Source organism: Phyllobates terribilis, unplaced genomic scaffold (genome assembly GCF_046119375.1).
Source record: "Phyllobates terribilis strain yellow unplaced genomic scaffold, ASM4611937v1 Scaffold_268__1_contigs__length_2594270, whole genome shotgun sequence".
NCBI lineage: Eukaryota > Metazoa > Chordata > Amphibia > Anura > Dendrobatidae > Phyllobates > Phyllobates terribilis.
Genome location: NW_027363028.1, coordinates 1,144,486 through 1,171,210, shown reverse-complemented (window position 1 = coordinate 1,171,210; position 26,725 = coordinate 1,144,486). Strand labels below are relative to the sequence as shown.

Sequence of the window (26,725 nt, the reverse complement as noted above, 5' to 3'; positions counted from 1 at the left end):
CTGATTTTGTATTTTCTCTGACCTCCATGTTCTGACCCGGCTACCTGACTATTCTTCTTGCCATCTCACACCACAGAACACCAGGCAACACTGTGAACAAGCTTAGGGGTCTCTGTCTAAGTCCAAATCCATATAGAGGGGTTAAAGGGTGATGAGCAAGGCAAACCCTGGGATCTGGAAAATGGAGTAGATAGCGCCAAGCCTGTTCATGGTAACCATCTTTTGAGCTGCCAGGTGACCATGAACAGTTCCCCCAATACATTGTGTCTGCAAACTATTCTATCAAGATCTGCATTCAAATAGCTAAATGGCGCTCCTTCCCTTCTTAACCTGTCATGTGCCCAGACAGTAGTGTACAACCGTATATAGGGGATTGTCAGATTCAAGAGAATTTGGAAAATAATTTGTAAGGTCCATTTGTTTCCTATTATCCTTTGTGAAGAATTCCAAAGTTATCACCATATAAAGTGACACACGTCAGATTTGAAAAATGGGGCCCTGATAGGAACACAAAACTGGTTGCAGGAAGGGGTTAAATCAGAGTATTTTGGGCACTAACTACTGTAGTCAAAAACTGTGAGTATAGACAATAACACATCTACTGAAATGACCAATCTCAACAGTCTCCATCAGTAAGAAGTGAGTAACTAGTGGTGAAACCTCTCTGGGGTAATTGGAGTATGGGGCTCGGTGGCTCTTGGCAATCTAAACTATCGTAAGGGACAATATTTTCTATCAGATGAGTTTCAAGAAGAAATATTAGACATTCAAAGAGAACTTTTTATAATAGTGCAGAGATCAGACGTCTTAAATTTAGCTTAGAGATATATCATGGCACAGGTGTAATGTTTTCTGTACAGTTAATCACAATCTGGTTTGAAGTTAGTCGATTTTAAAAGAAACTGAAAAGTCAGGATAAAGGGAAACTCTGTTGTTATTGTACAGAAATTCACACTTGGCCTCACTGCACATTTAATGTTGTTGATCATAAATGTGAAGTTTGGCCAGAAACACTGGACCTGGTCTTGTAGGGACCATATGAGGACATTCAGCAGCACAGAAGGGAGAGAAGGTAGATTCATCCAATAAGATATCAAGGTTCTAGGAAGCCAATAGATCATTACCCTCCGCTTTCTCTTACAGGCCCATCATAGTATTTTTCTTCAAGTGATTTTCTTATTTGTGAGCACATTCTACTTACGCTGTCATTTGGCTTTGTAGTTTACAGATCTGGGCAGTTAACGGTCAGCATCTTCTAATTCCAGAGGGTAAGTGGATCTTCGAGGTTGTAACCTCTATAGAAAATGGCTTTCAGAGCCCAAAGTCATTTGAACAGATTTGGGTGAAGGAGAATGTTGTGGTCTAAGAGGCAAAATGGCGATCACACGATTGTGATACGGCCGGACTACACCACCGATAAAGCAGCCACAGAGGGTGACTGAGATAAAACTGTGACTTCTCTGAATTTAGTGATTACTACTCACCTGGGAGGTTATCTGTAGGAATCTCCTCTTTACACCGCTCATCACCCCTCACATATGTCTCTGTAGTATTAATATGGGTCAGATCTTCACCCTGAAACAAATATTGTAAAAGTCACAGACAGATGGAGAAGTCACATCTATAATCAACTCTAATCCTGCCATCTCCACCGTTCTCATTACACAAATAGAAAACATATAATACTGGTGGATAAAACAAGACTGAGCACAAGACCTTCACAGCCGTCTACACATCATAGGGGAGATCTCATGACACCTTCTCTCCTTCTACCTGATGATCCTGAGGAACATTTGGATCTTCTTGTTTACAGTCCTGTGGAAGAAGAGGACGGGGACATCTCTCTGGTGTTGTCCTCTTACTGGATAGATCTGGAGGAAACACATACAGGGACTGAATTCATTCTTTACATACAGATAATTATAGTCCGTGTGTATTTAGTCCTGTCTATTACCTGGTGATGTGAGGGACTGGGGAACCTCCATCATGATGTCCTTGTACAGATCTTTGTGTCTTTCTAAATACTCCCACTCCTCCATGGAGAAATAGACAGCGACATCCTGACACCTAATAGGAACCTGACACATACAATGATACCGTCATCCCCCCGATCCTTTCATAGTGTTACTGTATAATGTCCCAGCATTCCCAGCAGTGTCACCTCTCCAGTCAGCAGCTCAATCATCTCGTAGGCGAGTTCTACGATCTTCTGGTGATTGATGTCCTCATGTATCAGGGGGTAAGATGGAGGTCCCGTGATTGGGCTCAGGAGTCTTTCCCATCCGTCAGACACAGGGTCCTGACAGCGCTCACTAGAGGTCTTCTTCACTACTGTGTAATCCTGGTTATGGACAGACACATTAATAAATCTCACTCCAGACATTTCCAGAGTCCTCACCTCTCCAGTTCTGTCCATCTGTTATTCCCATAGATAAGAATGATGTAATGTGATGTCATCAGAATTTCTCACCTCTCCAGTAAGACGGAAGAGGATCTCTAGGGTGAGGTGTAATATCCTCTCCGCCATCCTGTCTCTGTCCATATCCATCTTTGATGGGTAAATCAGGAAAATTCTCTTATATAGAAGATCTTCACTGAGAGGATCTGATATTGTAGGGACGTGAATGAGAAGATCATGAGCCGATGTAACATCATAAAAACCCTGTGTAATAATACAATTACTGGAGATAATAAGAGGAAATATATGAGGAGATTTATTATTTTACAGTATTTAGTTTTTTTGCATTACATCTAGTAATAAAACCTATATATTTTAGGCCACAGACAACAAGCAGTTTCTTCCCTGGAGTCAGCAGCTGAACACGTTTCTCATAGACTCATCTTCCTTATTGCTAATTCTCATCTCATTTACAGACACTAGAATCGGCATTAGCAATACTGCAGGAGATATTCATTACACGTAACATGAGAAATAACTACTTCATGAGGAGGACTTTTTCAACTTCTACTACGGCTCTAGAAACATATTTAGCCAGCGTCTGTCACTGACTACATCTCCACCGTCCGTCTATATGAATGTTTTCCGTCTTCCCCGGACTGTAATCTTCCATCATGTTAGATCTCATGTCTGAACAGAAAAAAGGCTTCTCCCCTGTGCGAGTTCTCTTGTGCTCAACCAAATCTGTTTTCTGGCTAAAACATTTTCCACGTTCTGAACAGGAATAAGGCTTCTCCCCTGGGTGAGTTCTCTGATGTTTCATTAAACTTGATTTCTCTGTAAATCATTTTCCACATTCTGAACAAGAAAATGGCTTCTCCTCTGTGTGACTTCTCTGGTGATTAACCAAATTTGATTTCTGGTTAAAAAATTTCCCACACTTGAAACAAAAAAATCTATTCTCTGCTGTGTGAATGCTTTGATATTTAAGAAAAGACTTTTCGAGGGAAAAACTATTTCCATATTCTGAACATGAAAATGGCTTCTTTGCTTTCGGTGCAATTTGTTTTTTAATGCTTATTTTGTGACTTTGATTTTCCTGAGTAGTCAGTAATGAATCAGAAGACAGGACCTGTTTCAAAGGATCAGATGACAGATCTTTGCTGTGAAGGGATGATGGTATATCTGGAGTAATGGCATTCACTTCAATTGTATCTTGAGTGATCTCAAGATCTTCTGATTTAAAAATTGAAGATGTCAGCTGTCCCTCTGATCTCCTGGTACAGTCATCTGCCAAGAATAAAACCAATTATTATTTATGAATAACATATCCTTAAAATTTATATTGTTGAATATTGCTACTTAAACTCTCCATAAAAATGTACTTTATGGAAAAGTATCATTATCTACCAAGAAAACATCACAGAAAAAAAATCAGCCTTGCCAACACCAAATCAGATAGCAAATGCATTACCATTTTAGTGTTGGTTGGGTATACTGGGGTGTCTATACATGTGGGGTGCACTTATATAGTGCTGGGCAGCCTTCCTACCCAGCATTGACATCATCAGTATCCTAAGTCAGACACTGTGCATCAAAACTACCTGTGTGACTGGCGTCCTATGCAAGCTTTATCTGTGTGCATCTTTAATACTAGGCAACCACCCCCTTCATGAATTGGTATGATTGTGAGTGGTTGCTCCATAAGTATTTTGCACCTGCGCTGCCCCCATCTTTATCATGGGGGTCTGGGGCATCCTGCTAGTGCATTTGTTATATGATTTGGTGTTAGTAAGGCTGTATCTTTTTCTGTGTTTTTTTTTTATTTTGCCCTATGTTAGCCGTCATTATTCACCAAGACAATAACAGTTCACAGTCTAATAGAAAACCTCATAGGATGAACCAGTGGATCGCAGTGTTCAACTGTTTGTTAATTCTGCCTCCAAAATATGGAATAAGAAGCCACCAAACAATGTTATGTAGGCGAAAATAATATCAATAAAAACTTCTACTCATCTCACAAAAAACAAATCCCCACTCGGGTCCATCACCTTTCAATGGAAAACCAGAGGTTTCCACGTTATTAGTGGCTCAAAGGCTTTTGAAAAGCAACATGGCTTTCATAAACCAATCCAGCAAGATCCGCTCCCCCAAAGTCAAATCTCCCCCCCTCTTCTGAGCCTTGCAGTGCGCCCAAACCACATTTAGCATCCATGTATTTGACATTACTATAGTGAGAAGAACACACTTAATTGATGGCGTGTGTCTCCTGGAGCACAATCTGGGCACTATGTGTTGGGTAATGAAATTATATATATTTGTAATTTTCACTCTCCATCATCCTGCGTGCTAATTTCCGGAAAGTGCCTGTGGAGTCAAAATAGTCACTACTCCTATAGATTATTTCACTGAGGGTTATAATTTCCAAAATGGAGTCACTTTATGGGGATTTCTACTGTTCTGGTTTTCTACCATTTTGTAATAACAGGGCTTCTGTAAATGGTGTGTCCCATCTGCCCTGGGATCTGCTCCTGCAACGTCTGCTTCTCTCACCAGAAGCCGCCTTATTCATCCGGTAGGCGGCGCTGGTGATGGAGGAGACGTCGGAACCAGAAGCTCTGGGCGGCGCAGTCTCTGTCCAGCCACTAAGATTAAGATGCCTGGGACCAGTAGTACCATCCAGTCTGGCAGTATGGGTGTGTGTGCTGTCCAGCTGGAGTAATCTGCTCCCTGCTTCAGCCAACTGGAGAGCAACGCACCCTACTAAAGCTGGAAGCATATTGCTGGAAGCTGCCAGATACAGCCTTGTTCTCCTCTGGGTCAGTCCTCAGCTCCCGGCTTGTGTATTTGCTTCCTGTTGTGACCTCGGCCCGTTTACTGACTGCTTTTGTGTGATTTTGTATTTTCTTTGACCTCCATGTTCTGATCCGGCTATCTGACTATTGTTCTTGCCATCTCACACCACAGAACATTAGATAACACGGTGGCCCAAGCTTAGGGGATCTCAGTCTAAGTCCAAATCTATGTAGAGGGGTTAAAGGATGATGAGCAAGGCAAACCCTGGGATCTGGAAAATGGAGTAGATCGCGCCAAGCCTGTTTGTGGTAGCCATCTTTTGAGCTGCCAGGTGACAACGAACAGAAGAATTCCAAAGTTTTCACCATATAATGTGACACACGTCAGATTTGAAAACTGGGCCCAGATAGGAACACAAAACTGGCTGCAGGAAGGGGTTAAATCAGAGTATTTTGGGTACTAACTACTATAGTCAAAACTGTGAGTATAGACAATAACATCTACTGAAATGACCAAACTCAACAGTCTCCATCAGTAAGTAGTGAGTAACTAGTGGTGAAACCTCTCTGGGGTAATTGGAGTATGGGGCTCGGTGGCTCTTGACAATCTAAACTATCGTAAGGGACAATATTTTCTGTCAGATGAGTTTCAAGAAGAAATATTAGACGTTCAAAGAGAACTTTTTATAATAGTGCAGAGCTGAGGTGTCTTAAATTTAGCATAGAGATATATCATGGCACAGGTGTAATATTTTAGGTATAGTTTATCACAATCCTGTTTGAAGTTAGTTGGTTTTAAAAGAAACGGAAAAGTCAGGATAAAGGGAAACTCTGCTGTTATTGTACAGAAATTCACACTTGGCCCTCACTGCACATTTAATGTTGTAGATCAGAAGTGTGAAGTTTGGCCAGAAAGACTGGACCTGGTCTTGTAGGGACCATATGAGCACATTCAGCAGCACAGAAGGGAGAGAAGGTAGATTCATCCGATAAGATATCAGGGATCTAGGAAGCCAACAGCATCATTACCCTCCGCTTTCACTTACAGTCCCATCATAATATTTTTCTTCAAGTGATTTTCTGGCTTTGTGGTTTACAGATCGGGGCAGGTAACGTCTCCTAATCACAGGGAGTAGGTGGATCCTCCAGGTTGTAAGTTCTATGGAAAAGGCTTTTAAAATGCCCAAAATCATTGGAACAGTTTTGGGTGGAAGAGAATGTTGTGGTCTAGAGGCAAAATGGTGATCACACGATTGTGATATAGCTGGACTACACCACCGATAAAGCAGCCACAGCCGGTGACCGAGAAGAATCTGTGACTTCTCTGCATTTAGTGGTCACTACTCACCTGGGTAGTCATATGTAGGAATCTCCTCTTTACACCACTCATCGCCCCTCACATATGTCTCTATAGTATTAATATGGGTCAGATCTTCACCCTGAAACAAATATTGTAAAAGTCACAGACAGATGGAGAAGTCACATCTATGATCAGCTCTAATCCTGCCATCTCCACCGTTCTCATTACACAAGTAAAAACCATATAATACTGGTGGATAAAACAAGACTGAACACAAGACCTTCACAGCCGTCTACACATCATAGGGGAGATCGCATGACACCTTCTCTCCATCTACCTGATGATCCTGACGAACATTGGGGTCTTCTTGTTTACAGTCATGTGGAAGAAAAGGATTGGGACATCTGTCTGGTGTTGTCCTCATGCTGGATAGATCTGGAAGAAACACATACAGGGACTGAATTCATTCTTGACATACAGATAATTATAGGCCGTGTGTATTTAGTCCTGTCTATTACCTAGTGATGTGAGGGGCTGGGGAACCTCCATCATGACGTCCTTATACAGATCTTTGTGTCCTTCTAAATACTCCCACTCCTCTATGGAGAAATAGATGGCGACATCCTGACACCTTATAGGAACCTGACACATGCAATGATACCGTCATCCCCCCGATCCCTTCATAGTGTTACTGTATAATGTCCCAGCATTCCCAGCAGTGTCACCTCTCCAGTCAGCAGCTCAATCATCTTGTAGGTGAGTTCTAGGATCTTCTGGTCATTGATGTCATCATGTATGAAAGGGTGAGATGGAGGCCTCGTGATTGGGCTCAGGGGTCTTTCCCATCCCTCAGACACATGGACCTGACAGCGCTCACTAGAGGTCTTCTTCACTAATATGTAATCCTGGTTATGGAAAGACATGTAAATAAATCTCCCTCCAGACATTTCCAGAGTCCTCACCTCTCCAGTTCTGTCCATCTGTTATTCCCATAGATAAGAATGGTGCAATGTGACGTCATCAGAATCTCTCACCTCTCCAGTAAGATGGAAGAGGGTCTCTAGGGTGAGGTGTAATATCCTCTCCGCCATCTTGTCTCTATCCATATCCATCTTTGACGGGTCCATAAGGAAAATTCTCTTAAATAGAAGATATTCACTGAGAGGATCTGATATTGTAGGGACCTGAATGAGAAGATGATGAGCCTATATAACATCATAAAGATCCTGTGTAATAATACAATTACTGGAGATAATAAGGGAAACATATGAGGAGATTTATTATTTTACAGTATTTAGTTTTCTTCTTTACATCTAGTAATAAAACCTATATATTTTAGGCCACAGACAACAAGCAGTTTCTTCCTTGGAGTCTGCAGCTGAACACGTTTCTCAAAGACTCATCTTCCATAAAGCTAATTCTCGTCTCATTTACCAACACTGTAATCAGCATTAGCAATACTGCAGGAGATATTCATTACATGTGACATGAGAAATAACTACTTCATGATGAGGACGACATCTTCATCTTCTACTACGGCTCTAGAAACATATTTAGCCAGATTTCTTCACTGACTACATCTCCACCGGCCGTCTATATGAATGTTTCCCGTCTTCCCCGGACTGTAATCTATCATGTTAGATCTCATGTCTGATTCACACACAGAAGTTTGAGGCTTTGATACATGGTAAGGTTTTTAATATTATACAGAGTAGGACTATCCAGAATGGGTTCATCTTGCCATGGTAGGATAGCTTTCATGCTATTTTTGATCAAAAACAGTGTTGCTAAGAACCCTATTTTATTTAAATGCACTTTTGATTTTTATTTATTTACAGCAGGGTTTATGATCATTTTTCTTCTTATAGTTTTTTTCTGATTTATGGCCATAGTAAACATGCATTTATGTGCTGCATGGATACCAACTTAAACCAAGCTCAAATTCTGTGTATTTTCATGGGCACCATAGTGGCCCTGTGGGCTGCTGATATGGATGATACACCCCTAACTATCCAACTATCATATGGTAAAAATCTCATAGGTCCTGGATTTATTAGTATCTGCATGAAGAATGGGGCTAAGTGAGTATTTATTAAAGGGAATCCACTCCACCGACAACCCCACGGCCAGCAAGCATCAGAATCTTCACTGAATAAAAAGCCATTTCTCAGCAAACAGACCTCTAATATGAGGCATACAGGTATGTATAGATTCACATTTCTATCACTTGTATGCCAATATTAGAGGTCAGATAAGTCCCAGGGGGTGACAGATTCCCTTTAATCAGCCGTGGGGTAATCATAAAACCAGATATGTATGAAAGTATTGTAAGGTGGCTAATGGTTGCGTAGTCGATGGGAGGTATGTGTCACAGAGATGGCTGGTCTCTGTGATGTAACCCGGAGTGTTTCTCTAGGGCACATAAGCACTAAGAGGATCGTTTGGTGCACCTGGGAGCCGGGTTACGGGTAGCTAGGAGAGAATGGGCAGGTCCAGCTACCCACATACCTCACCTCTGGGTGTGGTTAACAGCCTATAAAATGGAGGCTGTTGTTTGGCACATGGTCTGTGTGTTTGGAGGTAGAAGGCCTCTTGTGTATGTTTGTCTTCAGACCAAGCCAGGACACTGGACGCTACCCCAGCTTGTGTGCCACACAGGCCTGACTGAGCAGAGATCTGCTAAGGACATTTACTTTGTTTGCCTGATCTAAAGGCTATTTTCTTTTCTGTTTGGCTTCTGGGTTTATGAAGCAATAAACCCACATGAACTTTTAAAAGGAACATGCCTCCTGTTTTCCTCCCGTCGCACCCAAGTGAGTAAAACCTCTACAATTGGTGTTAGACGTGCGAGCAGTGTTCCCAGCAGAGACGTTTGACTGCTACAGGATGGACTGCATGCCCTGGGTGAAGTCTGTCGCAAGCCAGCAAGCATCGCCAACAGGCTGTTGTTACAGCAGATCCAGCAGCACTAGTAGGAACAATGGCAGCAGATGCAGCTTCTCGCAACCGCCATCCAGGGCATGATGAGCGCTCCAACCCCAGGTCCGACTGATGACTCCCATGTCCGGGAGGCGGTATGATGGGCTTTGCAGAAAATGACCCCGGGGGATGACGTTGAGGCCGTCCTGACGGTGTTTCAAAGGGTCGCCGAGAGGGAGGAATTTCCGCAAGAGCAGTGGACAGAGGTACTGACGCCATACTTGACGGGAGAGCCCCAGAAGTATGCCTAGTAGGCGTACTATGACTTTGCTTTGCAGGACACCCTATTTAGCTTTGCATAGTACGTCCTATTTAGCTTTGCAAAGTACGCCCAAAAGGTGTACTATGATTTAGCTTTGCAGGATGCCAAAGAGTATGGCAAGCTAAAAACTGAGATTCTCGCACGCTTGGGGGTGACAATGATTATCAGGGAACAGCTGGTTCATATCACCGGAACAAACCACCTCGCTCCCAAATGTTTGACCTGTTGCACCTGGTCCAGAAGTGGCTGCAGCTGGAGTTCTCAATGCCTGCGCATAGTGGTAGAGTGGATGGTGATGGACCGGTTTGTGCACTCCCTGCCGAGGCCCATACAGCCTTGGGTTGCCCAGGGTGACCAGGTCCAAAGGGACGAGGGAGGTGGTGCCCAAGGTCCATACGTGTGATGATGTTTGCTGGAGGAGTCACGGCCCAGGCCATATAGCCGCCTGTTGTCCCCTGACCCTTGAGCCGGTGGACTGCAGTATAGGACACCGTTGTTCATATTAAGCTTATCCGGCCAGCAGTGTGAACTGTCCACCTAGCGAGGGGCCACAAGCATGTCCCGTGAAGGTGAACGAATGGGAGGTAACAGCACTACTAGACTCGGGGAGGGAAAAAGTCGGCGTTCGGTGCATTCATGGTGATGCTAAGGACAACCCATGGCCAGAGTGGACATTGAAACGGCCCACGGTACTGAGTCTCACGAGGTCGGCATCATTCTGGACTTGTTGCACCCTATTATTATAGGCTGGGACTTTTGTTTGTTTTGGGATCTGTGGGGGAAGGGTTCTGGGTTTGCTGGCTCAGATAAGAAAACAGTTAACCCTAATGAGGTGTCACCACACCCAGAGTCAGACATGTTTCCATTTGTGTCCTTGTGGGGGATGAAGAGGTGGTGCTCCCTGTGTCTGCCATTCAAGAGTTTGGGGTGACCAGCGAGAATTTTGGGTCTGCCAAACATAGGGACCTAGCTCTGAAGGAAGCCTTTAATAATGTCATTGTTATAAATGGGGTTGCACAGGAGCTGAGGGTAACACAAGGTTTCCCCATTTTATGATGAGTGGGGAGTTGTTGTACTGGGTCAAGAAAGTGAGGGAGGAGCGTGCGGAGCAGTTAATAGTGCCGGGCCCGTTTAGACGGAAGGTGTTGGACATGGCCCATTCACATGTCTTGGGGGGACATCTGGGAGTGGAAAAAATGAAGGAACAGATCATGCAAAGGTTCTATTGGCCTGGATGTCACCGGGAAATATTTAAGTATTGCAGGTCTTGCCCTATGTGCCAGTTAACCGCCCCCACCTCTCACTTTCGAAGTCCCCTCGTGCCATTGCCTATTATTGAAGTGCCGTTTGAAAGAATTGCTATGGACTTGGTCGGTCTCCTGGTTGAATCTGCTCGTGGGCATCAATATATATTGGCTATCCTGGTCTATGCCACACGCTATCCTGAAGCGATTCCACTGAGAAACTCCTCCGCAAAGAGTCTAGCCCGTGAGTTGGTCCACGTTTTTTCACGAACAGGCTTACCAAAAGGGAGCCATACACAACGACCAGGGAGCTCCCTCTATGAGTAAGGTGATGAGGGAGTTATGCAAAGCCCTTCAAATCTCCCAACTGAGGACTTAAGTATACCATCCTCAGACAGATGGCCTAGTCGAAAGGTTTAACAAGAATCTAAAGAGTATGCTGAGGAAGGCCATAGAAAGGGATGGTACAGACTGGGACTGTCTCCTACCGTATCGGTTGTTCTCTAACCGAGAGATTTCACAGGCCTCTACGGGGTTCCCGCCATTCAAACTCCGGTATGGCCTACATTCGCGGGGTTACCTGGATGTCACAAAGGAAACCTGGGAAGCAGAGGTCACGCCCCACAAGAGAGTCATCGAGCACGTTGCTCTGATGCAGGAGAGGATTGCGAAGGTGATGCCCATTGTAAAAGAACATCTCCTCCAGGCACAAGAAGCTCATGCCAGAGTCTACAACCAGTTAGGCAGAGTGAGGCAATTTAATCCGGGAGACAGAGTCCTCGTCCTAATTCCTACGGATGGAAAGTAAGTTCTTGGAAAAGTGGCAAGGGCCGTATGAGGTGGTGGAAAAAGTGGGTGAAGCGAACTACAAGGTTCATCAACCGGGACGACGTAAGGCGTACCAGATATACCACGTCAACCTCATCAAGCCGTGGCAAGACAGAGAGGCTGTGGAAGCTCCATGCTTGCTGGGCAAGCCAGAAGGTGACGTTGGAAGAGTCGCAATAGCGGAAACGCTAACGAAGGCCCAGAAACAGCAGTGTCGGGAGTTGATACAGAAGAACAGGGATCTGTTCTCGGAATTGCCGTGATGCAAAAGTGTCATAGAACACGAGTTTCTGACGGAGCCTCATGTGCGGGTAAAACTTGAAGCCCTATCAGATACCTGAGGCCCGACGAGAGTTGATCTTCAAAGAGGTAGCTTGTATACTGAAGCTCGGTGTCATTGAAGAATCCAAGAGCGGTTGGTCGAGCCCGATCGTCTTGGTCCCAAATCCCGATGGTGAGTGGAGATTCTGAAACGACTATCGGAAGTTGAATGAGGTCTCCAAATTTGACGCATATCCCATGCCACGCGTTGATCAGCTGATCGAGAGACTTGTGCCAGCAAGGCACATAACCACCTTGGATCTGACAAAGGGATATTGGCAGATGGAAAAGGAAAAGAAAAAAAACAGCTCACCTCCATGAACCAGCTGGGTGTCTCCGGGATCTGTGATCAGCGCTGCTGCTTGCGCTCAGTAGACAGGTAATAGAAATGACGATGATCCAGCTCCATAGACTCCAATGGTAAAAACAAATGTCTTTTATTTAGAATTTTTTTTAAAAAAATATCCAGATGGCGATAATGTTCTTCTACCAGCTGAAGTTACAATATTAGAAGGGAAACACAGGGGCACCAAGGATGGGTGCTCTACCAGACCAATATTGGCAGATCCCCATGGCACAGGTAGCCAAAGAGAAGACTGCGGTTCCTACGCTTGACGGATGCTTCCAGTATGTCCAGATGCCGTTTGGACTGCAGGGGGCCCCTGTAACCTTCCAGAGAGCCATGGATCGCATCCTTGCATCCCATAAGAAATATGGCGCAACATACCTGGACGATATTATTATCTTCAGTCCAGACTGGGAGAGTCGTCTGGAAAAAATCCAGACTGTGTTTGATGCTCTGAGGAAGGTGGGGCTTTCAATAATCCAGAAGAAATGTGGCATGGGGAAAGAAGAAGCCAAGTACCTCGGATATGTAGTGGGTAGAGGCGACATAAAACCCCAAATTACTAAAGTAGAAGCAATCCAAAATTGGCATAGACCGCTGTCGAAAAAGCAAGTCAGAGCCTTCCTGGGAATCGTGGGGTACTACAGGAAATTCATCCCAAACTTCACCATGATGGCCGCACCCCAGACTGACCTCCTTAAAGGGACAAAATCAGCCATGGCCAAGTGGACTGCAGAGGTGGAGACGGCTTTTCAAGAGATGAAACTGGCTCTGTGTAGGCAACCGGTCCTGGTTGCCCCGGACTTCAAGAAAGAGTTTATACTCCAGACAGATGCCTCAGATGTCGGTTTAGGAGCAGTCCTTTCCCAGGAGATACACGGGGAGGAGTACCCTGTCCTCTGAGTAGAAAGTGATCCTCCTGCGAGAAAAATTATTCGGTCATAGAGAAGGAATGCTTGGCCATATATTGGGCAGTGGACACTTTACGGTACTATCTGTTAGGTCAAAAATTTAGATTAGTATCCGACTATGCCCCACTCGGATGGATGAGGGCTCAACCTCTGGTTTTTAGCCCTACAGGACTTCTACTTCCATGTAGAACATAGAACATGGAAGCTACATGGTAATGCCCATGCCCTCTCGAGAATCCACTGTCTGGCAGTAGAAGATGCCAAGCCACACGGCTTTAGGCAAAGGGGGTAGATATGTAAGGTGGGTGGGTCCAGCTACCCACATACCTCACCTCTGCTCTGGGTGTGGTTAACAGCCTATAAAATGAAGGCTGTTGTTTGGCACATGGTCTGTGTGTTTGGAGGTAGACGGCCTCCTGTGTATGTTTGTCTTCAGACCAAGCCAGGACACTGGACACTACCCCAGCTTATGTGCCGCACAAGCCTGGCTGAGCAGAGACATGCTAAAGGCCCTGTCACACATAACGAGATCGCTAGCGAGATCGTTACTACGTCACGGTTTTGAGATCGCTGGAGAGATCGTTGGGGAGCCGTCAAACATGTAGAACTTGCCAACGATTTCGGCCGCCCCAGCGATCTAACTAACGATCTCGTTGGTCGCTGGGACGCTTTCACACAGCAGCTATTTCAACGATCCACACTCAACGATCCACACTTTGAAGGACTGCACTGTGTCAGAAAGGCGTGCATAAAATTACCTTTCCGCGCCCACTCATCTCCGATTGGTGGACGCTACTGCGTTCTGATTGGCGGCAGGTTTAAAAAAAGGCGACGTTGCGGCAATTCCGTTCCTTTGTTCCTATCTGCGCTCTGCTTTCGGATCGTAGCAGTGTTCTCCGGGCAAGATTCGTCCATCTGGGATTTGTTGAAGCCTTGTCAGCGTCCTGATTTTTGGATCCTAGTTGCGTTCTACTGCTGTGATTCCATTCATTTGTGGATTTTCTTCAGCTGTGACTCAACATCGATTTTTGGGTTCTTCAGGCAGCTGTATTGCTTTGTTTACGTGGTAAGTTATTTTAGTGGATTTTTGCCACACCATACAAGTATACATTTGCTTATACATTGGAGGCCATTTTTAAGGGAGTCAATAAATGGTGTGCAGTACTTTTTACTATGTTTTAAAATGTTTCATGTATGCTCACTGTATGCTATCCTTTTCAGATGGCTTTCAAAAGTGAAGAGTTTGTGAGGGAAATGATTGACCTCTACCGCTCCCTGCCGTGCCTTTGGCAAATAAAATCAACAGACTACTGCAATAGAGAGAAAAAGAGGGAGGCATACCAGCAATTGATTGCCCTCTTTAAAAGGCATGGCCCCAACGAGAAGGTGGATGAAGAGCTGGTGAAGAGAAAGATCCAGGGTCTACACACCGTATATAAGAAAGAACTCAACCGGGTGGAGAAGTCAAAGAAGTCAGGTACCGGCACAGATGAGGTTTATGTGCCGACATTATGGTATTATGACTTGCTTGCCTTCACCCGTGACCAGGAGCTACCTCGGCGAATGGCGTGTACGATGCGGCCGACCCCGGAAGAAGACCCCGACATCCGGACTGACTCCCCTGTTGAAGATGTAAGTACCTTCTTTGCTTCCCTGTAAATAGCATTTATACTTTCAATGTACATGCCATAGTTTAGCCGCCCCTCATATTTGTTTTTTAGTGCACGTGTACCCATGCTGGTCATAACATACCTGATGGATGTTGTAACCAAATCTTAACTTTAATTTTGTGTTCCCACAGCACCATCGGCAAGATGACGGCATCTCGGCTACGGAACGTGGTATGGAGGAGGCGAGTGTGCTGTCAAGAAATGAGGAACCTATGGCATCGGCAAATGAAGACCCTATGGCCTCTACAAGTGAAGACCTTGTGCCTCGGCGACAAAGAAAATCAAGGAAAAGAAAGGCCAGCTTGCCGCCATCGCCAGATCTAATATCTCTGGCGAACAAGATTCTACTGCTGCAGACCCAGGCCAAGCGGGACAACTTTGCAACATTTGCTGGCGAGAGACTACAGAGGCTGGATGACCGACAGAGGGCGCACGCAGAAAGGGTCATGTTTGAGACTTTAAATAAAGCGGCAGCCGGTGAATTTAATGAAACTTCTACTGTACATACTCTGATCGACCCTGGCCATTTTCAACAACATTCTTGGACCCATATGCCGGACCCACTTCGCAGCACACCAGTGCAGAGGATCCGGCATCCACAAAGCCTTGCCCCCCCCCCCCACAGTATCCCATGTGTTCTGATTCTTTTGTTTCCCCCAGGCATGGATACACAAATACAGGTAATCGATATGAAGAACTGTAGTGATGCTTAATTTCAATTTTTGTTATCATTTTGTAAATATTGTTAATTTAATACTTATTTAAATTGTTAAAATTGTTCACATTTTTGTTTGTTTATAAAAAAAAAAAATTATTGTCCTCTTTTTTAACTTTACCCCTGCCCTCTGATCTCACCCTGATTGAAATAAAAATTTTTTTTTGTTGCCTTATTTTCTGCTTTACCTCTTCCCGAGGGTGGGACCCCTCTCCCCTGCCCACCGATCCCTTCCCAATCTCCGTTCCCTCCCGTTCCCTCCCCTCTATTCCCATCCCTGCTCTCCGCTGGTGATCACCTCCTCCCCTTCTCCTCTTCCGGCTCCAGGCTTTATCACCTGTCTTCTGTCTTCTCCCTGTGTCCTCTGGTCTTCTTCACAGCTGGTCTTCTTCCCCTCCTCTTCCTACTTCCCTTCTTTTAGTCTTTGGGGTCATAGTCATGGTGCACGGTTTGGCAATGATCTGCCATACCATGCACCATGAGTCTGACTCAGATTATAGGTTGTATATACTAGATTCTTGATAGGGCGTTGATCCAGGGAACTAGTCTGATTGCCGTATGTGGAGTCAGGAAGGAATTTTTTTCCCCAAAACGGAGCATGTTTTTTTTTTGCCTTCCTCTGGATCAACATGTTAGGTCTTCCTTCTAGTTTTCATACTATGTTCCTATTCTTTCCTCTTCTCTCTTCTTCTTGAATTAGCTGGCATCTGTGTAAGCCGACTTCAGACGGCTTTCCTGCCCCCACACAACTTCAGCTGATAACATCAATAAGTAGGCGGCAATGAAAGCCGACTTCAGACGGCTTTCCTGCCCCCACACAACTTCAGCTGATAACATCAATAAGCAGGAGGGTGTGAAAGTCGACTTTGGAGTGGGCTTTCCTGCCCCCGCACTGCTTGTCAGGCAGTATCACACAGGATAGGATTAGATACACAACTCTTCAGGCAGTATCACACAGGATAGGATTAGATACACAGCTCGTCAGGCAGTATCACACAGGATAGGATTAGATACACAACTCTTCAGGCAGTATCACACAGGATAGGATTAGATACACAACTCTTCAGGCAGTATCACACAGGATAGGATTAGATACATAGCTCGTCAGGCAGTATCACACAGGATAGGATTAGATACACAGCTCGTCAGGCAGTATCACACAGGATAGGATTAGATACACAACTTGTCAGGCAGTATCACACAGGATAGGATTAGATACACAACTCGTCAGGCAGTATCACACAGGATAGGATTAGATACACAACTCGTCAGGCAGTATCACACAGGATAGGATTAGATACACAACTCGTCAGGCAGTATCACACAGGATAGGATTAGATACACAACAAAGTGTAGACAATAGTGGATATAAACTTCAAATTTTTTTTATAAAAATCTAAAAAATATAACCAACCAAAAAATATCAACTACATAACAAAAAAAAATTTACTGGCTGCCGTGACGCTCATGGGCTGCCACAAATCTTGCCAGCATCACTCCGTGCTGGTGGATCTCTTCACTCAGTCTCCGTTGTGACGCCAGGAGATCTTGTAGTGTTGGGATTTCTACGGAGGTAATAGTTAAACTTAAGTCCAATAATTCTATACATTCATCAAATTAAGGCTATGTGCCCACGATGCACCACACCCGGGTACCATCCACACATTAGAATGCGCTAATTACGCAAGTACAGATGCAGTATTGCAGAATTGGCGCATTATAATGCAAGTCAATGGCGGCGCAAAAAAAAACCCTTCTGCAAAATAATTGGTAGTGCTGCGTTTTTTTCCGCTATGATAATCTGCAGGGGAAATTTCCGCAGCATGTGCACAGCACATGCGGATTATCATTGGGGAACATGGCAGGCCTTCTACCATGCGCTTTTAACGCGTTTCCACAGCAGCAAAAACGCTGCAGAAACGCCTTAAAAAACGCATCGTGGGCACACAGTCTATCAGGTACATGATTGGTATTTAACACTTACGGTTTTCGGGTTGCTCGGATGATGACGAGCTAATGGACCACCCGGATCCCCTGGCATCACCGGCTAGAGAAAGACACAACACTTCATAGTACATGACAGCCCTATACTTTCCAAGTTGTATGGACTGTATTTCATGTGAAAGCATTACCGTAAGATGAAGCTGCACCTATATCACGGAGTGATGCTGGCGAGCCGGTAGATGAGTGCTGCTGGGGCTCCAGGGCTGGAGGTGACTCCCTTGGGGGCTCTGGGGCTGCAGGTGCTGGAAAACAAATAACATTAGATACCTAAGGTAATTGCAGTTGTAACTAATGTGGTGCCATATATTGTGCTAACATATTTTAAAACCACTCACCACGACGGGCCAGGGTCTGTGACTGGATGCTGACGATACGGTCGGCAGACCTATATTTCAGGTCCGCCAGCTTTTTTCTGATTTGGGTAGCAGAGCGCTGCACCCCAAATCTCTGGACCAGGCCCCGACCGATCCTGTGCAGCACCGCCCGCTTATGGAGCACTGGATGCTCAGAGTGCACATGGCACTCATAATCCAGTGCATCCAGCTGCTCCACAAGGTAGCGCACCTCAGAATCACCCCAAGGAGATGCCCTGACCCTGGATGCCATAATGCTGCTAATAAGCTAGGCCGCAACTACGTCGTTAGACCCGCCCACGACGCATCAACGTCGGTAACCACGCCCACGACGCATCAACGTCGTCCATAGACCCTGCGGATTATTACAGAACGCTACTGCGACTTGAATTATTAGCATGTCAGACTAGAGACGCTGTATTGATAATGTGTCATCTGTAAAACGCAGCAGTGTCTCTAGTCTGACGGTCACACAGGAACACTGGTGTTTAGGTGGTTTTAAGTAGAAATATGTATCTATATTTTTATATAGGTATGCATACTTCTGTGTCTGTGAGTATCTGTGTGTATATCTAGTTATCTGTATATAAGTGTGGATATGGGTGTAGATTTTTATGTATCTGAATATGTATGTGTATACGGATGTATATGTATACATATGAGTACAACAGTGGCGTACCGCCATTGGTGGCAGGCCACATAACTGCTATGGGGCCCGTGGCCGTAGGGGGCCCGTGAGCCAGTGGACCCCATAGCAGTCTCCCCCATTCTGTACCCAACGCTCCGCTGTTTGATTGCCGCCGCCGCCCACTGCCACCGTGTTCAGACATGGCCACGCCTTTAATTGTGCTTGAGTCGGCCCTGCTGCGGCATTACTACAAGACACAGCCGCACAGCACACTACATGCAGCCATTACTGAGTACAGTGCCGGTGGGTGGCGGTTAATCAAACAGCGGCAACGCTGCTACGATGCACCACGCTGTGTCAGACAGTGGAGCTGCCAGCTGCTGTCGTGATGAGAGAGACGCGCTGCAGAGACTGAAGCAGCGGGGAATAAGGAGTGGTAAGTATGTATTTATATATTTTTGTAAATCAGTCAGTACTGATAATACTGGAGGACTGTGGCTGCCTTTTACCCTATGGGGGGCTGCATTATACTGTGTGCTCTCCCATCCTGGTATACAGGGCTGCGGAGTCGGTAAGCCAAACCGACTCCTCAATTTACATGACTCCGACTCCACCTCCCTCATACATGGCACATGTGATACATTAGGGTCATTACACTGTGCATGTGGAGGCTAAAAAGGAGGAATTCACCATCGGGGTATCATACTGTGTTAAGGGGGAGACTTTTGTTGGCATCAAATTTTTATGGGGCTATGAAAGAGGAATCTAGGAGTTCAGAAAGGAAGAAAGGCTGGAAGGTTGTGAGATCTGCTCTTCTGTGTCCCCAACAATTATTTACTTTTTTATTTTTTTTGTGGGGGGGTCCCAATTATAACTTCTGCTATGAGCTCCCATGATTCCTATGTCCGCCCCTGGAGTAGTACACGTATGTATATACGGGCCCTTACTACTGAAACAATGATAAACAAATCTTTTGCAAAGTTTAAACACAGTTTATTAAACACAGTTTATTACACAAATCAATACAAAACTGAAAGTAGTGTATAATTGTCAGTAGTTGCCCACTATAAGTTCTGATGTTGCCAAGTAACAGCACCAGGACCGTTAAAATACTGGCAGTAGTTGTCGCGGCTGGTCTTCGCATCATGGGTGTTTCTGCCATATCCCACTGGTTGAAAGCCTGCAATTGCAGGATCGTTTGAACGCCATTCTCCGAGCTCCACTTCCCCATCGGCTAGGTCCACAGAGTCCACGAAGCCAGGCGGACAGTACGTAATTGCATCACGTCGACGAAGAAAGTTGTGAAGCGTGCAACAGGCCAAAACAACAGAGTCTATTGATGTAAGCTTCATGTTAATTGGCGTGTGAAAAACTCTGAAGCGGTTGGCCATGATACCGAAGGCATTTTCGACAACACGACGTGCCCTTGACAAACGATAATTGAAAATTCTTCTTTCCTGGGTAAGACTTTTTTGGGGGAACGGTTTAATAAGATTGGGATGAAGTGGGAAGGCTTCATCGCCGACAAAAACAAAATTAAGGTTACCTGTAGTCTCTGAGTTGGGAGGCAAGTGTAGGTCACAGTTGTCCAATCGCTCTCCAAAAAGTGTGTGCTCTAAAACACCACCATCAGAAACCCTGCCGTTCATGCCAACATCTACATTTATAAATTCGTAATTGGCGTTAACAAGGGCCATCATGATGATGCTGAAATAGCCCTTATAATTATAAAAATAGGATCCGCTATTTGGTGGCTGAGTGATTCGGACATGTTTCCCGTCCAAAGCCCCACCACAGTTAGGGAACTGCCACAGCTGCTCAAAATCAGAGGCAATCTTTTTCCATTCCTCCTCCGTGTTGGGAAACTGTATGTAACTACGTAGACTGTGGTAAATTGCATTACATGTCTCCGGGATTAGAACACTGAGCATGGGCCTTGAAATGGCTGCAGAAAAATGCAAGTCTTGGAGTGAGCGTCTGGTGGCCAGGAATCTCAGTGTGACTGCCAATCTTTCATCTGCCGGAATGGCAGCACGCATCGCTGTATCCTTCCGTTGAATACGTGGCGTAACTCGTTCCAGTAACTCTTTAAAAGATTCCACTGACATCCTCAGATAGTTGCGGAAATCATGAGGATTCTTCTCCTGAAGCTCTCTTACAAGTTGCATGTGGGACAATTTAGACCTCTTCTGCAGCCACTCTCTGGTCCACATGCGACGCTTTCGTTTGGAACGCCTCTGTAGCTCTCGTGCCTCATCTTGACGCCGAGCTTCCTCAACCAGCAATGCAGCAACCACAATAGCACACTGCCCGTCGTCCATGATGTGCAAACTGCAAACATAACATGAAAAGATGAGAACACTTTCAACAAAACAATTAACACAAGTATTGAAACTGTATATAAAAAATATCATGGAAAACCATATTCCATTCGGTTAGTGAGCATGACAGAAAACGTGCTGTGTGGGTGCGTGTGCACGAGACCCCTAAAATATCTGCCCATGCAAAAGCATACATATATATACAGATAGAAGCCAAGCCCTCCCTCCCTGAAGAGCAAAGATAACAGATAATTGGTAAATGTGTGATAAAAGAATAAAAAATGGAAATGCATTTGAGACCTCAAACAATACCTACCTCACTAAAGATGCCTGATATGTTCAAAGCAGAGTCACAGCTGGAGAACGCTACAATGATCCGCAAAAATCAGCACTAGTCCAATGAACGGATATTAACAGCCCGGAGAACTCTGGTAAGATCTGCAATCAAGCACGAGGTCAGAAACAAAGGACGGAATCGCTATTCTGTTGCCTTCTTTATGCGCGGCCGGAAATGAGAACGCTGTAGCGACCACCAATCGGGGACGAGGGGCGCGGAAAAGTCCAATTTATGCACGCCTACGTGCCTCAGTTCTGAATCGCTGGACGAGGTCGTTGGCTAGGTGTCAAATACAGCGATGCACACTGCCCAGCGGGAGTGCAACGACCCAGGAATGGTCCAGGAAGCTTTGTAACGATCAACGATCTCACAGCAGGGGCCTGATCGTTGCTGTCAAACGTAGCGAGATCGCTAGCGATGTCTCTATTGCGTCACAAAACCCGTGACGTATGAACGATCTCGCTAGCGATATCGTTATGTGTGACAGGGCCTTAAGGACATTTACTATGTTTGCCTGATCTAAAGGCTGTTTGCTTTTCTGTTTGGCTTCTGGATTTATGAAGCAATAAACCCACATGAACTTTTAAAGGAACATGCCTCCTGTTTTCCTCCCGTTGTGCCCAAGTAAGTAAAATCCCTACAATATGTATAAAGAAAAGGGTATGGTACTCAGAGAATGTTTCAATTATCAGCCCCCAACAGGTTCATTAGGAGGCTTGATACAGGGATGATAATTCATGATGTTCTGCATAGTGTGCCTAATAGCCAGGAGTCCATATTTAAATATCCCACTTCATCCAAAACCCCAGACTAGGAGGCCCATTCCAATTCCCAGAGGTGAATTGTCACAGGATATACTGTACTGCGCCTACGCTACGTCTCATGAGCATGAGGTTCGATAATGTCCATCTCCTAGTGTGCATGTCTGGAAGTGACGTGCTTTACGCTGAAAAGCCAGATAAACTGATTGCCGCCGCGTCACTCGTACCTGTGACTGTGCATGCCCGTAGTTATCATTCCACGACAGAGCACATCTAGGATCATTGTCCACAAATGTGCATGCCCAGATGTCTGCGTTCCACACCGGAGCGCATATGGTATTGGATTGCATTCCACCAACAGAAAAATCCTCTCTCTGAGATCAGTATCATGGGAGACTAAAAACAAGTATTGCACATCCTCCCATCATGCAATAGGCATGTAGATCTACTTTATCAGTACAAAAAATATGGGATGGTGGCCCACGGTATATTCCTAAATGGTCATATTTGACCCCTATAGCATAATTAGAGAGATACACAGGGATCACCGCACTTGTTAGTTACTAAACAGTATACGTGGGATATAACTGATAAGAAATAATTCTGATATAGAAACTCAGATATCTTGATGAGAACTGAATAGCAATGGGTAGAGTATAAAATCCAAAAATGTAATCCAGATTGGGGCTGTATTCATACAAAACAAGTATAGGAAATCTGCTCATTCAGTCCCTTAGGGGCTCTTGAATCCAGTTTGGAAATCCACTCACTTTCCTTTTTGAGGATACATCTATTGAGATCACCCCCTCTCACATTGGGTTTAACCACCTCAACGATGCAAAAGGAGATGTCTCTTGTTTCACCTCAATGTGCACTGTTCATGTGTCTCACTAATGGGGTGTCCCAACCATGGCGTATTTCGCCCAAATGCCACCCCACACTCCTCCTAGACTGCCTCTTGGTCGTGCATACATAATCTAGGAGGCAGGTGCATGTGGCCACATATACAAGTCCTGAGGTTTTACAGTTGTAATAATCCCTCTGGAAAAAGGTTTCACCTGTAGAGGAACTTGAGAAAGATTTATATGGTCTCATCCAATTACATGTACAACTTTCTCCAAATCTAAAGAAACCACAGATTCTTCTATCTAGCCAAGTCCCTTTGGGTGCAGGTTTTTATAGAAACTATGCACTAAACGGTCCGTAATTGACCAACCCTTTCTGAAAGTTATTGTGGGAGTAGATCCCACAGCACCCTCAGGTCCAGGTTGGCCACAAGTACATCCTAGTGTTTTCTGAAGATATTAAAGATAAGGTCACTCTGATTGTCACAAGTTCCTATTACTTGTGTTATCCCATATTTTTCTTGGTGTCTTGGTTAGGTATGGAGGAGTGTCTGTCTCTCCTGTTTTTCTGTAAACAATCGCGCGGAATCCAAAATGTACTGTGGGTACTGTAAGGCAGCGGCTTGCTTGGCATTACTGTAATGGTCCAGGATGTGTTTTGGGCTGACCATGTACCTCCCCCTCAGGTGACAGGTCACATGACTGTGACAAAGCACAGGTCCTGCGCACACAGAATGTCTGATCACATAACTGTGACATCAGCACAGGTCCTGTGTGCGTTGTAAGATATATAAACCTTGGTGCTTTTGAGACATGGTGGGTAAGACGTGAGGTCTGTTCCCGTGTGGGACACCGCTAGAGTGTGAGGCCTATTGAAGCCTGGTGAAGCCTGAAAGGCGGAGGCTGGATCCTTAGCTGTGTAAGCGATCCCAGTAGCTTTGGAGGGCCAGAGGCTTGGAAGGCAAGAGTCCTGGAAGGCAAAGGCTGGATGTGAGGTGAGACCACATACCAGTAGCCTTTGAAGGAACAAGGGCTGGAGACCCCCATCTGGGAAGCCGTAAAGCCACAGTGGTGGCAGAATAAACCTGAAGCAGCTAAAACCCAGCAAAGGTAAAAACACTGCGTTATATGGACATTTATGTTGTTGCCTAGCTGAGGGCTGTAACTGGAGCCAAGTGGACATGTCTGTCGCTGGAACGGCTCCCGAATGTTATGTGTGTAATATGTCGGTGAGCCACTAAGATGGACTGTGTAATAAGCAGTTATGAAGTGCAATAAACTGCTGAAGTGTGAAAACTGAAAAACGTGGCAGGAGCAGCGAGTATCCCCCAGTATGATGACTAGCGCTGCCTTACAGTACCTTTTTCCTTGAATCTGGTGTTTATGTCTATTGCCTCTTTATTAATATTTGTGACATTAGAGCAGTTTCTTCTCAACTGTAAAAATTAGCCCTTGGATATTGCTTTTTTTTTTTTTTTTTTTTTTAGAAGGATGGGGTAGTTGCTATCCCACTTTAATAGTTTATGGTAGATGAGTGTCCCTAGGGTCCCATCCAGGGCTGTGGAGTTGGAGTCGTGGAGTCGGTGCCCATTTTGATGGAGTCGGAGTTGGAGTCGGTATAAAATGGACCGACTCCTAAAATAAATAAATTGGGTACAGTAGTTCAATGTAGTTTGTGAGGAATATTTTTTCATAAGAATTTGGGAAAGTTATGAAATGTCCTATAAATGTCTGTCTTATTCCTGATCTAAGGGTCTAGACTTTTAGCTGAGAAAAAAAACGTGTCCTACTGTAAATTTATGAGCCATGTATGAGGGAGTCGGTGTCATGGAAATTGAGGAGTAGGGGTCGAAGGTTTGGCTTACCGACTCCACAACCCTGGCTCCCATCCCGTACTTTCTTGATTAGTATATCCAGGAAAGGCAACTGGTAATAATTAAACTGATATAAATCTAAGGCCCCACTCTATGGATATTGAGTTCCCTGACAAATTCAAGAAATTGTTCACTCGTCCTTGACCAGATGATAAAAATGTTGTCAATATATCTATCCCATGCCCCAATATATGGTTGTCACCACTTATGATCATCCCTGAATATTGTGGTTTCCTCCCACCAGCCCAGGAATAGGTTAGCAGATGAGGAGGTACAGGGGCTCCCCATTGCAGTACCCCTGAGCTCGGGTAAGTACTTCCTGTCAAAAAGAAAGACGTTACGAGTAAGAGTGAATTTTAGAAGATCGTCCATGAAGTCATTATGTCAGCTACTCTATTGATCTTGATTTCAATAAACGTCTTACTCCTCTGATATCATCCTCATGCAGTATATTACTGTACAAAGCCTTGATATCTAGTAAGGCTTGCTCCCCTACATTCCTGTATACATGCTTGAGGGTATACATGTAGGGGAGCAGGCAAAGGGAAAACCACTGTCCGGAGGGAGTATTCCAACTGTAAAACCTCACGACTTATTCCAACTTCAGGACCTCAGGCGGTACTGTGGGAACATTATACTGTGTGTGGGGGGATAGTGGTACTGTAGGAACATTACACTGTGTGGGGGCATCATACATCCTGCATAATGGTATGTGACCCAGCTTTCCCATCTTGACTTCCATGCAGATTTCTCTATACCGCTCTGCTCCTATTTACTAATGAAATACTTGAAGAGAAAGAATACGACCATATCAACCCAAAGTTGTAATAAAAATTAACTTTTATTCATAAATAGTATAAAAAGTTACTACATAGTTAATATAAGGCACAGTACAGAAATACGAAAAGACATATAACATGTAGAAAAAACCGTCTCACTGAAGGGACGATGTGGTCCACAAATAACGAAGGGGGGGCCTCAGCACCACAGCAAAACATATATATATCTAGTCCTTCATCTGTAATGTCAATAAGGAGGACTATCGGATAGCCACAGAGAAATACCCATAATAATATCCATATAGTAATGCATGTCACAGGCAGTATTAGAGTACTTGAAGATTTCCTCAGGGGGGACTCATAATCAGTACTATCTGAATGCCATATGTGGGCTACTAGACTGTGCTTTTCATCATATCAGATGCACAGTATGAAAATAGGTAGGTGTAGAGTTGAATAAAGGCAAGTACTGCATAATATCAAGAAGGTTACCTGGGCTACAAGCTGTAATGTCGGGGCTCCCCCACGTGGACCGCTCGCCCACCCCAACGCACGTTTCGGCGTTTGCCTTCTTCAGGGGGCGTCAACTTCCTCCGGGGGAGTATGGACTTAAATACCATGCTGGCCAATCAGATGGAGGGGGTGGACCCGTAGTGACGCGCGTAGCGTCCCCGCTGCTAAGCAACCAGTGACGCGGGCGTCATGCAAGGAATCACATGATGGTCACATGGACCCATGTGATGCAGGTCCTTGCATAAAGACGCCAGGCGGCACGGGGTACTCAGAAAGCGGCGACGCTCGCGCGTCAGGTCCTATTAGATTCACATAATTGGGGAACATACCGGAAGATATATACTATTCTTGCGCAATATAGTATATTTTTTCTCTTTCCCACTGCCACCACTTCAGTATATGGATGTATCATATAGTAACACTATGTCACAGTCCAGCAACTTAACATTGTGACAATCAAATAATACATCATTACATCAATTATATATATCCCATCATACAGAGGGCTAGTATAAATCATTTGCAATCCCATAAGTATATA

General features: G+C 44.8%; 1 pseudogene; it reads right to left on the bottom strand.

The window, feature by feature from the left end:
• Nucleotides 1-26,725, bottom strand: part of LOC141219414 (uncharacterized) — a 45,234-nt pseudogene that overhangs the window by 4,356 nt on the left and 14,153 nt on the right.